We start from the raw sequence: 17,047 nt of genomic DNA, 5'->3' as shown, positions 1-17,047 counted from the left end.
ATAGAGTGGGGAAAGTGAAGGGTAGGAGACCGATCAAGGTTAAGTTAGTATCAACCCTGATGGCGGAAATAGTGTTGAGGAATACCAGCAACTTAAAAGGTGAGAAAATTTGGGTGACAAGGGAGATGAACAATGGTGTCATCAAGGAACAAGGAGTTAAAATCTTGCTGACACGCAATCAGAGCGGACTCGGGTGCTGAGGAATGAGTGTCAAACTTTGTATATATTGTTATTCACTGTGGTCTTTCGTATTAAATAATTATTATCTCTTCAATACACAATGACGCTGCTCACAATTTGCTAAACAACATGCATACAGTAGTTCCACTGTATTTAGGCAGCAAAACGAACGACACTCCAGTGCCATTGGAACAACAGTGCATTTGCAAAATGTGTACCATAACGTTTCTGAAGATTATTGAACAAAAGTTGCTGCTGTTGTTCTTTGAGTCATCAGTCCATAGACTGGTTTGATGCAGCTTTCCATGCCACCCTAAACCGCGCTAACATTTTCATTTATACGTAACTCGTACATCCTACAACTGTTGTAATCTGTTTGTCATATTCATACCTTGGTATACCTCTACCGTTCTTACCGCCTACACTTTCCTCAAAACCCACATGAACACATCCTGGGCGTCTTAAATGTCCTACCATTCTAACTGTCTTTCTCTTCAAATTTACACAAACCGATCTGGTGATCAGCGAGTAGTATTTGGCTTTTTAATACAGGGTGTTTCAAAAAATACACGGCATAATTTCAGAGTTGGGTTCCTCACATACAGAGAAAGAAAACAGTGTACATGAAGATGGGTCCAAAAGTTTTACTTTCCGAGATATCAGATTCTGCCGTGGGCTAGCCTGCATGTGCTAATGTACTCCGGTCATTTCTTTACGAGGGGTGTTCAAAATGCTTGCCTCCTGGCATACTACAGGCTTGTATTCATCTCCGCATGAAATTATGAACACGCTCGAATAAACCTGTATTTTTATGAATTATTTGAGAGGACTTTACAATTCTGCCATGAAACGTTGCTTCATTCTCCACAGTGGTCACCTACACCAACGACTATGGATGAAAATCCACAGCCTGTTTCCAGTCATTCGACCGGGTCAAGAATGGGATGAATGAAGCTCCATCTAGCGGCGAGGATAGGAATCGTGCCGGCTGCCGAAGCCTGTCGCACTCCTCTGGGGCAATGATTAATGAATGACAAATGTTATGAAATGATATTGGAGAGTGTTGCTGGAATGAAATGTGACAGAGAAAACCGGAGTACCCGGAGAAAAACCTGTCTCGCCTCCGCTTTGTCCAGCACAAATCTCACATGGAGTGACCGGTATTTGAACCACGGAACCCAGCGGTGAGAGGCCGGCGCGCTGCCGCCTGAGCCACGGAGGCTTCTACCAACGACTATGGATATTCCTCAAAAAGATGTCCAACGGGTTTAGATCAGGTGATCGTGAAGGCCAAAAACTACGTACTTCTTGACACAAGGTTATATACCGTTTTTCCTTACCGATATGTGGGGAATTATCCTTCAAATTATGCCGTGAATTTTTGAAACGTGCTGTATATAGATGACCAGTGTAGTGTAGCTAGACGTAACTGTGCGAGATAATGGCAGGGCAGTGAGGGAAGAGGGAGCAGCAGGAGGAGACAAGGATAAACATGAAAACACAAAAGCACAAGTATAACCTTCTCATCTTCATACATTTCAGTCTTTGTATAGATTGGCTCTCCACTCATAAATTGTAGCTCTTGTACATCCTTCTCTTCTGGGCGTCCCACAAGCTCGGCTTTACTTCCCAGCTTCCTCAGGAGGACAGGCATCAGCACTCATTGAGGCACCGTCTTGACAGATCTTCAGTTCCTCTCTCTACATACAGTATATGACTTAATTTGATACTTCTCTGTTTCTTTTCAATACTCATTGTATATATATTGTCACTAATTATTCAGAGCAGGCAAATCAAGGTCACGATCTGAGTAACAGTTCTCCGTGCATGAGAAACAGCTGCTACGAGCGCTAGTCCTGGACGTTATCAGATAACGCAAGCTTTGAGGGGTGTACATTACACGTTCATAATGGCGGTACTCAGTACGATACATGTAGGCTTCGTATTACTTCGTATATGGACATACATAATTAAATGTGTCCAACACGAGTCGTTTGTACAAATTGGGTCGAAGAATGTAATCACCTTGCACCAGAGAAATACATAATTAGTTTAAAGGTTGCCATAAGCCATGAGGTGCAAAATAATAGGCATTTACTGTTTTTTTACAATTTACTTTACGTCTCAGCAACACAGTTAGGTCTTATGGCGACGATGGGATAGGAAAGGGCTTGAATAGAAAGGAAGCGACCGAAGCCTTAATTAAGTTACAGCCTGGCGTGAGGATGGGAAACAACGGAAAACCGTCTTCAGGGCTGCCGGCAGTGGGGTTCGAACCCACTATCTCTCGAATGTAACCTCACAGCTACGTGACCCAAATCTTGCAGCTAATTCCTCGGTAGGCATTTACATTTTATGGGCTTGACATGAAAAATTATGAAGCACAATGGTCCCGAATACTATGCTGCTACTACATCAGTTCTCTGGCTAAACGTCATATATTTATAAACTTGAGCAGAATAAAATAGGTTGTGATAAAAGCAAAATCTCTTCAAGCGACCGTGTAGATACAAAAGTACACTTTTACAAACACACACTAACAAATGACTATGTTAATCCTTATGCCACGGCGTATGTAGCTGCATGTTACAACCATTACTTGTAGAACAAAACAGGAACTAGAACCTATCATCAATAGGAGTGCACAGCTGTGAGTCAGCAACGTAGGGAAGTTCGAGCCGACTGAAGGGAAGAGACCTGCGCCCTCGTGCACAGGTATTTCTAGCGCGGACACTGTGCTTACAGCGGGCAAGCTTTGACACCCGTGTCTTAGAGGATCAAGATTCGGTTATATGATAGAAAACCATACGCAACTCAGAGGTCCAAGAAAATGGTAAAAATGTTCGTAAAGAACTCGCTTAGACAAGAAAAAAATCCAGCTTTGGCATCAGCTTCAGATTATTAGGAACAGTGGAAGTACTGTGTTTCTATCCTTCGAGCATCAAAAGAATGTACTGTTCCTGCAACAACCCCGTAGACGGTGAACATCAAAAGAAATGCCCCGGCTGTTCCAGCTGATGACAACTGAGAACTATTGCGCTGTTAAGTGCATTTATGTCCGCCTCTGTGCGGTATTGGTTACATTGTTTAGCTACCATCCGTGGAGGCTCGAGTTCGATTCACGGCTCTAGCAAGAAATTTGAAAAGTGTTACGAGAGCTGGAACGGGGTCCACTGAGACTCGGAAGGTCAACTGAGTATAGAAGGATTCGATTCCGACCTCAGCCATCCTCGAAGTGGATTTCCGTGGTTTCCCGTGGGATAAAACCTAACTTAAGGCCACGACCGCTTCCTTCCCTCTTCCTTTCCGAACCCTTCCAATTTTTCCAAACCCCACAAGGCACCTGTTCAGCACAGCAGGTGAGACCACCTGGGCGAGGTACTGGTCCTCCTTTATGTTTGTATACCCGACCCAAAGTCTCACGTCCAGGACACTGCCCTTGAGGGAAAGATGTGGGATGCCTCGCGGAGTCCCAGAGTAAAACCAACCCTGAACGGGAAACGGATTAAAGAATGATGAAAGAAAGAAAGAAAGAAAGAAAGAAAGAAAGAAAGAAAGAAAGAAAGAAAGAAAGAAAGTGTATTAATGCTTTTTCTATTGTTGAGGCAAAAAAATGGTTCTTTTCGTGTGATTCCTTTTCATTGGATAATCTGTCAGATTCTCTTCAGTTTTGGGAAACTAGGTTCCTTTTGTAATGTGACAAGTGACAATTATTATTTTTGTAAATATATGTAATTCTGATGTGTATTTACATGCTAATGTATCCGAATCTCCTTTGGTAAGTCATATTTACATATGGTATGTCTACTTATCTAGGGTAAATTGAACCCCACTAGGCTGACCATTCAGCCAAGAAGTTTGACTAACCCTGCTAATGCCTGTTGACATGATTTGTTTTCCGCAGTTCTGGGTGACTATGGGCTGGGCGGTCAGCTCCGCACTCTCCATCGCCGTGATCTTCGGGCCATACGAGATGATACAGATGGACCATCCTTACAACGTAATCGAGATGGTGGCGTACGGCGGCTTGCATCGCCTGTTGTGGGGCGCGGCGGTGGTCTGGTTTGTGTTCGCCTGTCACACGGGACATGGTGGTGAGTAAGACATTCTGATCTCTCAAGGCACGCAGGCGAAGTAATTCTTGACGGTTTGGAGAAATGAGTATAATTCAAAACACGCAACCTCTCACTACATACGATTTAATATGCTAACTTTACACTCTGGAAAAGTAATTTCAACATGTTGATTAATTGGCTGGATATTGTATGTTACTGAGTTCAATGGAGGTAGGAGGGATGAAATGGCAGGGCACAGACATCTGGACAATCCCCTCCCAATTTTCCAAGGAACAACAACAACAACATTTACAATGAATAAGGCATTACAAATGTAAAGCTTTAGAGCTTGATAATTGACAAGGGACAAGACTTGTCGGTTCTAGGCACATCATATTAATATTATCCTTGGCATACATTTAGTTAGACCAGCTAGTCTTCGACACAATCTTTGGTACAGAAAACCTTTGATGCACATAATCCTTGGTACAGAAAATCTTTGGTGCATATAATCTTTGGCATATGAGAATCTTTCGTTTCAACCCAAAAAGATGAACCTTCCGTATCAGTTCAAAAATACAAAGAAGAGGAGACAGAACTCCTAAATATTATTACCAAAGGCCAGCCGGGCCATGGCTTCACATTTTCATGTTCACTCTTAAGGGAACGCTAAAACTATTTAGAATTACACACGCTGCCCTTACTCTAATGGGAAGCAATAATAATAAAGAGACCAGAAGCTAAAACTACACGGTCGTAGAATAAGAAAGAAAAACAAAATATTAAATAGAAATGGCCGAAGACCAAATAGGGTGGAATATTCAACATCCAAGCAATCTCGTGACATGACTTGCCATGAAATCTAATGGGGCAGAAAGCCCGGTGATACAGAGGATAAGCCATACTACGTTAGTGACTCAGATAAAAATAAATTATCAGCTAAAATGTCGGAGAAAACTTAGAAAAAAGTCAGAAAGCTTAGTTACGAAAGAGCAAAGTGAATAAGAGAAACAAGTGTACACACTAGTATATCCTAATTACATCATACCCGCTCTAGCAGTTACATGCTAGAGGAGAACGATCGTGTCTTCCCGTCGCTACACGCAAGAGAGTTCATCAATTACAGAAGCCAACCCGCCTACCTTACATACTGCCGCAGCACGTCCGTAGCCTCCTATGAGAACCTCACTTTTCTTCCACTCACCAAAGATCCAGATAGATCATAAGGTCCAATATTAGCAGTAAATATAGGGATGAGATGGATGCTGATTGGTTGGTTTGAATGGAACAGCTACTGGGCGAGTTGGCCGTGCAGTTAAGGGCGCGCGGCTGTGAGCTTGTATCCGGGAGATAGTGGGTTCGAATCCCACTGTCGGCAGCCCTGAAGATGGTTTTCTGTAGTTTCCCATTTTTACACCAGGCAAATGCTGGGGCTGTACCTTATTTAAGGCCACTGCCGCTTCCTTCCACCTCCTAGGCCTTTCCTATCCCATCGTCGCCGTGAGACGTATCTGTGTCGGTGCGACGTAAAGTCACTAGCAAAACAAAAAGAATGGAACAGACAGTAGTGGCAACTAAGAAACGAAGTACTTAAGCCATCTTTGTGTCATTCCCTAAACACTAGCAATTCTCCACTAAGTTGTACACAATCCAAGCCCCTAGGCGTCACTCCAAAATCAAAAGTAGTGACTTTTTAAGAAACGTGAAAATTAAGTACTCTTCTTTCAATTCAGGCTTTCTCCGCGAGACTTCGTTATATTCTGGCGTTAGAATTGTTGCCTACCACCAGGGGGATGCAGTACTACTGTTACTCTTTAAATTAAATATTATAATATTTGATGTAATTATTTGTAAATGAAGAAAGTTTGAAAAATGCTAAATCTGACTTATACTGAAGTAACTATGGTATTTTACCATGGCCTAAATCCAAACTCTTTAACATGTAACGGACGAACATAACATAAAACTTATCTCATTTTGGCTATGTTTAATAATTTACAAGCTGATGTACGTGTGCTTCGCTACGTAATTCTACAACGTATATAGAGTTCTAGGTTAGGTAGTGTACACGTTGTGAGTAAAATTGTATTAAATTGCATAGCTCTTAACGTTACCATAGAAACGCGACGGGAAAGTCACCAAACGTATTTTTAAAGTGAAAATGGGATTAGGGAAATTTCATTGTAACGGTAGTCCCTCTTGCCTACCATCAGTCACAATCAAGTTGGGTAATTTTCATTATAATGGCAGACTCTCACACTCCACTTGCCTTTTTACATCCTCAGAAGGACCGCCTAAGTGGTTTCTCAACTGAAATCAACATAGCTCATTACAATGACGCCAGTAGTAATATCGTGATTAAAAGCAATGCTATCATTTGAAATACTCGATAAAATGAAATCCCACACATATTCTCACTTTTAACGAACAGTAGTACGCTGCCGATCTAACAGTCCAAAGTTCCAGAGCTGGAATGACCAGGCCGCAGACAGCCGTGAGCCGAGAACGCTTTTTTTATTCTCGGGAGGGAGGGGGGCAGAGGGGGTCGATGTGTGGAGAGTCCCAGGGCAAAAACGATGCCATTTTACTCATCTGTTTCCTAGGAATGCTCTATGAGTTGGAAAATATTTAATTCACTACACTAGCAGGGAAAATCTGACTTGGAGGCAAATTTGGAATAAAATGAATGTAGAATTTAATAAAAGTGAAGAGGAAGAAGTTTGTGTTAAGAAACTGCCCATTTCACTGTTAAATTTTGAGTTATTTAGTGAATTGTGGCACTATAATGTGGAATAGGCCAAAACTGTAATTCTAGACAAGGTCATAAGTGAGCCTCTGCCATGATTCCCTTAATTGTGCACACTGATCAATCCAATCAGTGCGTCAGATTTGGGATCGATGGCTGGAATACTATAATGAACCAGTATCAGAAAATATATGATACAGAGAAATGGTATGCTAAAGAAAATTATCTAACTCCCCTGCTATTTCCCGTCAGTATTCAGGTAGGCTGTCATACTTGGTACGCAGCAGTAATCCCATCTCTCGGAGATGATTTGCAGCATAAGTGGCAAAGAACATCACAACAAACAATGGTCAACATAATTTTATTGGTGATCAGTTTTATGATCTTTCAATATTGTAGGCCTTCACATTTAGTTTTCTTCAGACTCTCAAACACCACACTTATCATAGTCGGTACGTAAATAAAATAAGTATTTAAAAATTAAATTTTAGGCGCCTTCCCCTAAACTACTATTTCATCCAGGGTATATAAAATGGTTTATATCTTAGATTGTAGTTTCCTATTCCCAGACTCTATATACAGATTTTCATTAAATTCTCTTTACCCATTTTCTCGTGTCTCGTCGTTAGCATGGACTTAGCAACAAAAATACAAATTCATGAATATCTCCGTTATCATAGCTGTTACGGTAGAAAGTCACAAGACATAAATGATCGGAAATTTAATTCTATATAACTTTAGTCATGGAGCATTTCTTTACAGGACGATTAATAATATAGATATTTGAGAATTACATTTTAGGCCTTCCCCTAAACTACCATTTCGCTAATCGTGAATAAAATGATTTACATCATAGGTTGTAGTGGCTAATTCCCCAAATTTACATACCGATTTTCATTAAATTCTCTTCAGCCTTTTTCTCGTGATGCGTGTACAGACAGACAGGCAGACAAAAATTACGGAAAAGTAAAAAGTGCATTCATTTCCTTGTTACCATCGACACGATCGATAGAGAAATTCTGAGTAATGTACAGGCAAAACTCTTAGTTTATACATATAGATACTCGTTTTCGCGAGTAGAAGGGTATTATATATTCAAAGTACAATTATTTAACCCTTTCAAAAGTGAGTTCTTTCAGCTGTGACTGGACCTTCTGGAATTAGTACTGTAATGATTTGGCGGGATAGATGAATAAATAAAGACATTTGCAGCGTTAAATTTTAACATTTCTTAAATAATTACTAATTATTTGGAACTTAAACGAGAAAGTATCAGTAGAAATTAGAACAACTAAACTGAAACAAGCACAAACGTATCACGTGGCCAACCTGCAAGAAGAAATCTTTCTCGATAAATTCAAAATTCAAACACTAAAACTCGGTTATGAAACCTAAAGCAACCTATGCTAGTGAAACACTATTCAACTTGAACACCAAATCAACAACAGATAAATTACAGAATATATAAAGAAGAATCCTTAGAACAATCATAAACAAAAAACACATAGTAGATGGACAATGGTGGTTATTACCTAATGAAGTTGTATACCAGGATACTGAGTCAATAATAGACACAATGCTGAAATGGAGGGTTGAATTTTTCTGCCACATATCAAGACGGGAAACCAGGGTAGTGAAACATCTTTTCAACTAATTTTGGAAAAGTAAAACCAATAATAATTGGTTCAAGGAAGTCCAAGATGATTTAGGTGAGTTAGGCTTGACAATGCAGCAAATTGAAGACCGAGAAGAGAATAGGATCCTGAGGAACAGAGACTCCAAACCTAAACTAAAAACTTTTACACGCAAACTGTACGCTATAACTGACGAAGAAAGATCAGCCAGGTTGGAATGAATGAAGCAGTTCTAGGTGCAGAAGAAGAAACTTAAGCCAAATTTGTAGTAAATACTCTTCAGACTTAAATGTATATGGATTTATTAAAGTGCTCCAATGTGGGCGTAAAATAATTTAAAAATATTTAAGTTACTTGATCTACAAATTAACACACATAGGCACATCAAAATCACCACTTACACAGTTCTCTCTCTCTCTTTCTTATTCTCACTGTTCATTCGCACTAATTCGCTCAGTCTTCGTTCACTACTCTCTAACAAGTCCGTATGAGACTCACGATTCGCAATTACACTGCAGTCACTCTTCTGCACTCACATGTCTCCGCCTACTCTGTAGCAACCTGATGCAGTATTCAGCAGTACACACCTCACAGCACTGTCTCGCTGGCACTCTTCACTGACACGATCGCTCTTAACTGATCACCGAATGAACTCTTAACTCATTGCTGACAACTGAACCCGTGACTGTAGCACTCCTCGCTCTTCATTGCTCACTGCCTGGGCTCAAACTGAACCCACCTCGCAGTTTGTTTTTTGTCATTCGGGGGGCCCCCGAAGCTCGCTTCCCCCGGGTGACCATCGACTCAATTTACATGGCCTCCGAAATGCTATTATTTCTAAGAAGGAAGAGAGAGCAGGAAAGAGTGGGAAGTGATACAAGGAGTATCTGCCTGTTTGCATGTTAGACACGTTACCAGGCGAGTTTGTGTTTGTAGGTGTGGTACTGAAGGGTCAGGAAAAAACCACATAGGCAGACAAGAGAAAGAGCCTACATGTAAAACCTGACTTTAAAATGGCCAACCGGACACAAGTGGGATCCGAACCCACAACCTCCCGAGTTCGCGGCGGTTGCTTTACCAATTGAGCTATGGTAGCCTCTTCCACCTCGCAGATCGCGCCCGTCTTAGATATACTGGGCACTCGGAGCCCGTAGAAACCTCTAGTTACGTAGGTTTCCGTGCCCCTCGAGGCCTCCAGCGACGTAGGGACCAATGGCGGTAACAGCAGCAGGGTCTGCGAAAGCGTGCCAGACCTCTCCAGTCAGGTTGGTTACGCAGCGAGTAGCGAAGCTCCAGCGTGGTGATGTCTCACGGGGCGGTTCCATAATGGGCCGCTCTCCCTCCAGTCTTGCTCTATAACATAGCAAACATTCCACAGTGTGTTAAAGAAATATTTTACTAGTATCAATTTAGGATTTTATGGCCAATCCAAATCACGAGCCCAATGGTACACTATCGAAAAACATTGTATTCACACGCGGCCAGTAACAGTAAAGTTCCTTACTGCTGTGATGTTGCAAGTAGAATAGATTATTGTTTTGTAAATATTTATATTAGAATTACTAAGAACAATTTTATCCACTACGTCCGGCCATTTTACGGGACCTACTTGCTTCATTCATTTTAAAATTCTCTCCGGGATTACCTGCACTGATGAACAATTAAACAATGAAAAATATCTTAAGTTCAGCCAACTTTGAGTAATCCCAAAATCAAATTTGCATATCTATGACTTTCTTTTGAAACCTCGTGTGTCTCTATGTTCCTCCAGCCCATTATGTTCCTTACGACTGGTCACTCCTCTCAGTCATATATTTATACGCTGCCCACCAGAAAGCATTCCGTTGCGTTCATTTTCCTATGCTAATGTCGCTCATTTGCGACAAGAGTGTCACAACCCAAAATTCATGATTTTTCAGCAGAGACCTTAAAATGTTTACAAATGCTATAACTTATTTAGGCAGCTATTTCACATTACTTTTATTTAATAATTGAATGAAATGGAGATTTATAAATATTATTTTATACAATAATAGAGGAAAATGTAGCTGTGCCGTTTCCTAGATTCCTTTATAGTACCCTCTATCAGACTTTTGACAGTTTTGCTGCTGACGTTTATACACAAAGCAAGTACTAAGTACCAATAGTACGTTATTGTCACAAGACAACATTCGTTTACTTCAAGTTGTGTCGATATTGTAACACTGACATATAAGCAATACACCATACATGGGAATTTCTGAACAATTCAAGTGATTAGTTAAATATTATTAAACATTAAAAAACTTTTCTCTAACTTGTATCTCTTCACCAGAAAATTACAAACTATCATAGATAGGCTGCTAGTACTTCTGAATGTAACTATTACGCAACAAGTCCATCACATCGCTTTTCATACATCCTGGCGGGATCGACATTTTTAGAGCTCCCGTGTTAACTGGGCGAATGCTCACATGAAACTGCTTCGTATCATAAAAGTCATCATAGCACATCTCATTTACGTGGAACGGCTGTCCACCCTTTCATGCAGTTGTAATCGCGGAGATAAATGTTTCTGATGAATACCTGCATGCTCACTTTATAATATAATTTGTATGTTTCGTTCGTTTTGTGTGTGCCCTATTATAAGGTATTTTTGCGTAATACTTTTAACATTCAGGAACTGAATTGCATAGAGGTACACGACAATCATACATTTATTTTTGTTGCCCTGTGCAATTGTATGAATAAAACAAAACAGACTTCTCTCTATTTTAGCTAGAATTCCCTCTCAAGTATTGAAGCACACGTCCCTAGTTCATTTAGACCTCTATGTCCATTGCTTTCATCCCAGAAGCAACACTGAAACGAGTTGTTTTGAAAATGTAGATAGTGAAGTTCAGAATATTTTAATTTCGATTTATAATAAAAGACTGATATGTAACCTTTCAGCAGTTTCATAACTGTTGCATATCTTAAACTGCAAAAATGGTACTGTATTTTCTGTCGTCACTTCTTTATCTGTTCTCTCTTCAACCATCGATGAAGTGCTTGGACCAATTTTCTCTGGTGTAGTGGTTCTCAATTTTTGTATGGAGCCAGTGAGTTGTCTCTGATTCCTTCCTTTATAGTTTCGTAGATTTTTGGCTCCTTAACCAGCTTCCCTCATTTATCTCCTTCCTTAAGAACACTTGCAAATTTATTCTGTTTATCTAGCACTGTACGTATAGGACGACTGTTTATATCTAAAGTAATCCCAAATAATAGTTTGCAGACCGGGACATGTGTGTCATTTAGATGACAATAAACCCTCATATTATTTATTCGTTTAGGTCTCTTCTCGCCTACACGCACACATCGATATCAGGGATTGATCTCCTGCATAATCAAAACCAATGACTTGTCTCTGATTATCAATGTTGTTGAATGCCCAATATCCAGAAAAGAGTTTGAAGCGATCCTCCTCACTGAACTTCGTCGAACATCTTAACCTACCTTTAGGGCCTATCTGAACACGTAAGTTTAATTTTTCTCTCTTCCCTTACATTTTTGTACTTTGTTCGCATTTATTGTTCCTTTCCAGATTTTATAGCGTCTTTTAAAATATTCCTGGGGAAATATTTTTCATTATGTTTGCGTTTCATGTCGTTTTACAATGGACTAGTCAAAATATTCGTATCACTTGAGAAATGCATTGGTAGGCTGTGATCTACCTATTTAAAGTGCTCATTCTTGTTTTTTTGTTTATTTCTTTCTTTCGGATTTTTGAAATAGAGTAGTAGGTATTGATAACAGCACCGAAGTAGTCCCAGTCCGGGCTGTAGTGCCCAGGGTTGACAGCATGAGCGGCCGCCGCTGCCGAGTCTAGATGGGGGCACTCGGACCCCTTAGTTACCCTGAGATACCATCCTCCCGATATATTGAGGGCTAAAGCCGATGTGATGACAACTCGAGACCAAATCATAAGGTCCGATCCAAAGGTATAGTGGAAGACTGAGTCTTGCCTCCCAGTATCTTCCAAAGTTGACAGACCCAAAGGAGGTAGTTTATGTGGAGACTTAGACGGAACGAGGCGGGCCCATACCCCGCGTCGGCATCTCTCCCAAGTTGATTTCACATCGTCTCTGATGTAATGTTGGGCACTGTAACATGCAAATTGTGTGGCGAAAATAACTGTTGTGCTACACATAGAAGATACGTTTGGCGACCTTTCAGGAGGAGCACACGCAGTTTCTGACTCAGGTTTGGAGGCAGAGTTGGCTTGTGACAGAATACGTAGAAATTATAGAAGTGAAGTTTTTACAAATATAGTTTTACAATAAACAAAATTTAACGCAAGATGCAACATAAACATGTTAATAAATAATATTTTACATACATAAGTTTTGATAAACAAGAGTAGCAGAAGGCCTCCTTATCATTACTTCCAACAACACTTAAAATTATATTAATAAAGTACACTAAGGAAAGCAATATAATTAATCCGACAATTCAATCGCTTGGTGGCATTTAATGAAAAAATCTGAAAGCCTTCAGAAAGGCTTTACGTAGCTTAGACAGGTGAACAAGTAAAATGCTTTCAGTCTCCGGATTACTCACCAGAAGGCTGACAGGAGTGATAAAATCTTAAATAATGCAAGGTCAATGACATATGGGGGCAAGCTTGCCCGCGGGAACAAAATTTTTAACCGTGACCTGGTCTCCAACTTTTAAATTGGTGGGTTTTCATCCACGGCCACCCCCTGTGGGTGGGGGCGGTTGAATAACACCCACGGTATCCCCTGCCTGTCGTAAGAGGCGACTAAAAGGGGCCCCAGGGGCTCTGAACTTTGGAGCGTGGGTTGGCGACCACGGGACCTTTAGCTGAGTCCTGGCATTGCTTCCACTTACTTGTGCCAGGCTCCTCACTTCCATCTATCCTATCGGACCCTTCTTGGTCAACTCTTGTTCTTTACCGACCCCGACGCTATTAGGTTTGCGAGGGCTAGGGAGTCTTTCATTTTCACGCCCTTCGTGGCCCTTGTCTTTCTTTGACCGATATCTTCATTTTTCGAAGTGTCGGATCCCTTCCATTTTCCCCTCTGATTAGTGTTATATAGAGGATGGTTGCCTAGTTGTACTTCCTCTTAAAACAATAATCACCACCACCACCACCATCATCCATGGCCATACCTCATTTTACTCCCTTATGAGAGGCCTTAGGATTATTTCTAGCTTTCCTTCATAGATCCCGGATATTCTCTGTTTCTATTGTCTCTGGGAACAGCTCATTGATCGACCACAAATTTGACCAGGGAGTGTTTAGGATGAACTTAAACATAAGATAAATTGTAGAAAACTAGTGGGACTCATGAACGGCCGAGTAAAAGTTAGAGATAGCCAATACAAGGGTGTGTCCCAACGAGAATGGTCTTCGTGGTGGAAGAAGGCAGCAAGGGCTGATCGAAGATTCTGCGAGAGATGACTTTGGGTAATATGCCGACGTAGTTACATGTGAAATAGAGAGAACGAAACAGGACTTACGAAATAAATTGAAAGTTAAACCCTTAGCGTTATCGGAAACAATATACAGACATTGTCCAAAAGAGGCAAATATTGAATTGAAACAAGAAATAGTAGTTTGTGCGGTGGCAATTCTAGTAGGCAACAGCAATGACAATCGAGTAAAACCATCCACGCGCACAAGAATGAATTTATTTCCGTTCCCTTTGGATTGCGGGAAGGTTCCCACATAGTTAATATACAATCGCTCCATTGAGCGAGAGGCTTGGTGTGATGACAACAGCCCAACTTTGGTAGGCAACGTGGGCTTGCTTATCAGACAGGTTTTATCAGATTTAACCAATTCTTTAATATTACCGTCCATTCCCTTCCAGATGAACAGTTCCCTTATCTTCTCTCTGGTTTTAGAGATGCCTCTTATTGGGGTCCCACGATAATATTTGAAGATCATAGGTACTAGAACATATGGAACAATAATTTTCATCTTTCGTTCGTGCCTTTATGAGCAACACAGGACCCATTTCTTCAGTATTAAGGGACAGCATGTTATCCAGAAGAAAGGGTTTGAATAATAGGAGCCAGCACCGGGTCTGCAAGTTGGTATTTCCGTAAATCGTGATATAACATGGAGACATCAATAAGAACTTATGTGATCACTGGAAAACATTCTATTTAATCCATCTGCGACCACATTCTGAGATCCACGAATGTGTCGCACGACAAACTGGAATGCTGAAATTCTGATAGCCCAGCGGGCGATGCGCCCAGTACGATGGGGCCCAGCTAGCACCCAAATTAGTGCCTGATTGTCCGTCTCTAATCAAACTCGACATGCTCCAGGTAAAGGCGGAATTTTTCTAAGGCAAATAGTACAGCACATCCCTCTAACTCGTATATGGAATATTTGGCCTCTTGAGGTGACAAGGTAGGAGACGCATAGGCGATGAACCGCCTTCCGAGTTCAGATTCCTGTAGAAGAACCGCAGCGACAGCAGATGAACAGACGTCGGTCTGTATAATGAACTTCCTAGAAAATTCCGGCATAGCCAAGACGGAGGCGTTACAGGGGGCTAGTTTGAGATCTTCGGAAGTGGCTTGTTCAGAAGGACCATTCGAATTTGACACATTTCCTGCGAAGAAGATTCAGGGGTGCAGCCCGGTTAGCGAAGTTTGGGATGAATTTTCTGAAGAAATTTACCATACCGATGGATCTAGTAACACCTTTAACGTCTTTGGGAGGTCGTAAGTTACGGGTAGCTTGAGTTCTAGAATGATCTATCGAAACTCCATCCGGGAAATCAATATGCCCCAAGAAAGACAAATATTGTTTAGAAAAATATACTTTTGACAGCTTAACCGTCAATACCTGCGTTACGAAGGCGGTTTAGTGCTTCCTTTAGATGAGCCAGATGTTCTTCGAAAGTTTCCGAGATAATATCATCATCTAAATAATGGTAAAAATATTCAAATTTAATATCAGAGAAGACCTTATATAGCAGTCTAGTAAGAACCGCCGCGCCCGTGGGGAGCCTGAAAGGCACGTGGTTGTATTCATACAGGTTGCAGTCAATAGCGAAAGCAGTCAGATATTTCGATTCTTCCGCAAGAGGTATCTTATTACAGGCTTAGTTGAGATCTAAGATGGTGAAGAACTTAGCCTTTCGAAACCTAGAAAGAAATGAATGCATGTCGGGAACGGGTACTGACTGGAGAACAATCTGACGGTTCAACGCCCTGTAATCAACTGCTGGCCTGAAGCCGCCTTTTGGTTTTGGCATAAGAAAAATAGGCGAAGAATATGCCGACTTAGAGGGTCGAATGGTACCAGCACTCAACATCTTGTCGATAATTTTCTTGTGGGAGTTCATCTTAGGTGGGGACAACATATAAGGAGGAAATGTTACGGGGATCGAATCCGTAACCACTATCTTGTATTCATTTAAGTGAGTCACACCAAGATTTTCGAAAACACACCGGAAAATTCCTGACATCATTTACGAACGCTTGTAGCCTGAACCTCAGGTAGATGCATAAGGTCTAACGTCATCTCACTCTGAGGAGGCGAAACACGTGAACATGAAGCATAATTACACGTCAAAATGGGCATACGGACATTAGTATAAAACTTTAATAAGCAGAATTTATTTTGAAGATCGAGCACCAGACCTGAATGAGACGTGAAATCGGCCCCTAATATCACAGCGAATGACATTTTTAGCAACAAATAACTTAATATTCCAGTTAAACTTGGAGATACGAATTTTTGCGAGGATGAATTCTAAAATTTCTAAAGGGAAAGAGTGGGCCGAAACACATTTTACGCTGAAAGAAACATATTCAGGAAATTTGCAACAGTACGTTCACTTAGAATACTGTTCTTATGAAATGATGGACACAATACTTCGGGAATCTAAAAGGGCAGTGACAGTTTCATTGTTTATTTCAATTTTGATGAAGGGCAGAAATTTTGGAGTATTAGAGGCTATTTTTAAGCATTCTCTTGGACCTTCAAAAGACGTTTTGTATGAACCGGACAAGGTGTGATTATAATCTATCGCGACTAATCCTGCATACACAGACTGGGAAGAGGACTCAGCCGGGCACTCCAGTCAAATTATTTTGCTGTTGTTACCAGAGGTAGAACAAGAAAGAGCATTATTCTGTAAATTACTATTCTTTGCTAGGTGTGTAAATGAACCACACTTGAAACAGCCTGAATAAGATCTATTTTTAGATCCTTTGGTATTTAATAGAGGACACTTATTTCTTAAATGGCCCGCGGACCCACAAGCATAACATTTGCGGGGAGTGAAAATTTTAAGAGTGGGTGGTCGATAAATATTGGAAGAAGGTGGTGGGTTGCGAGCGACTCGCAGTGTATCGGCATATTTCGCTCCCCCCGCAGAAACAGACATGGCCTCAAGTTCCCTAAACGTTTGAGGACGGGAAGC

The 17,047-nt window shown here is 41.0% G+C and overlaps 1 protein-coding gene across 1 annotated transcript in view; it reads left to right on the top strand.

Moving 5' to 3' along the window:
* LOC136866642 (nose resistant to fluoxetine protein 6) overlaps window positions 1–17,047 on the top strand; it is a 695,618-nt gene that overhangs the window by 636,836 nt on the left and 41,735 nt on the right. The gene's annotated exons all lie outside the window — the stretch shown is intronic.

Source organism: Anabrus simplex, chromosome 3, assembly GCF_040414725.1.
Source record: "Anabrus simplex isolate iqAnaSimp1 chromosome 3, ASM4041472v1, whole genome shotgun sequence".
Lineage (NCBI taxonomy): Eukaryota > Metazoa > Arthropoda > Insecta > Orthoptera > Tettigoniidae > Anabrus > Anabrus simplex.
The sequence above is the reverse complement of the archived record's forward strand: the minus strand, read 5'-3'. Positions and strand labels throughout refer to the sequence as shown.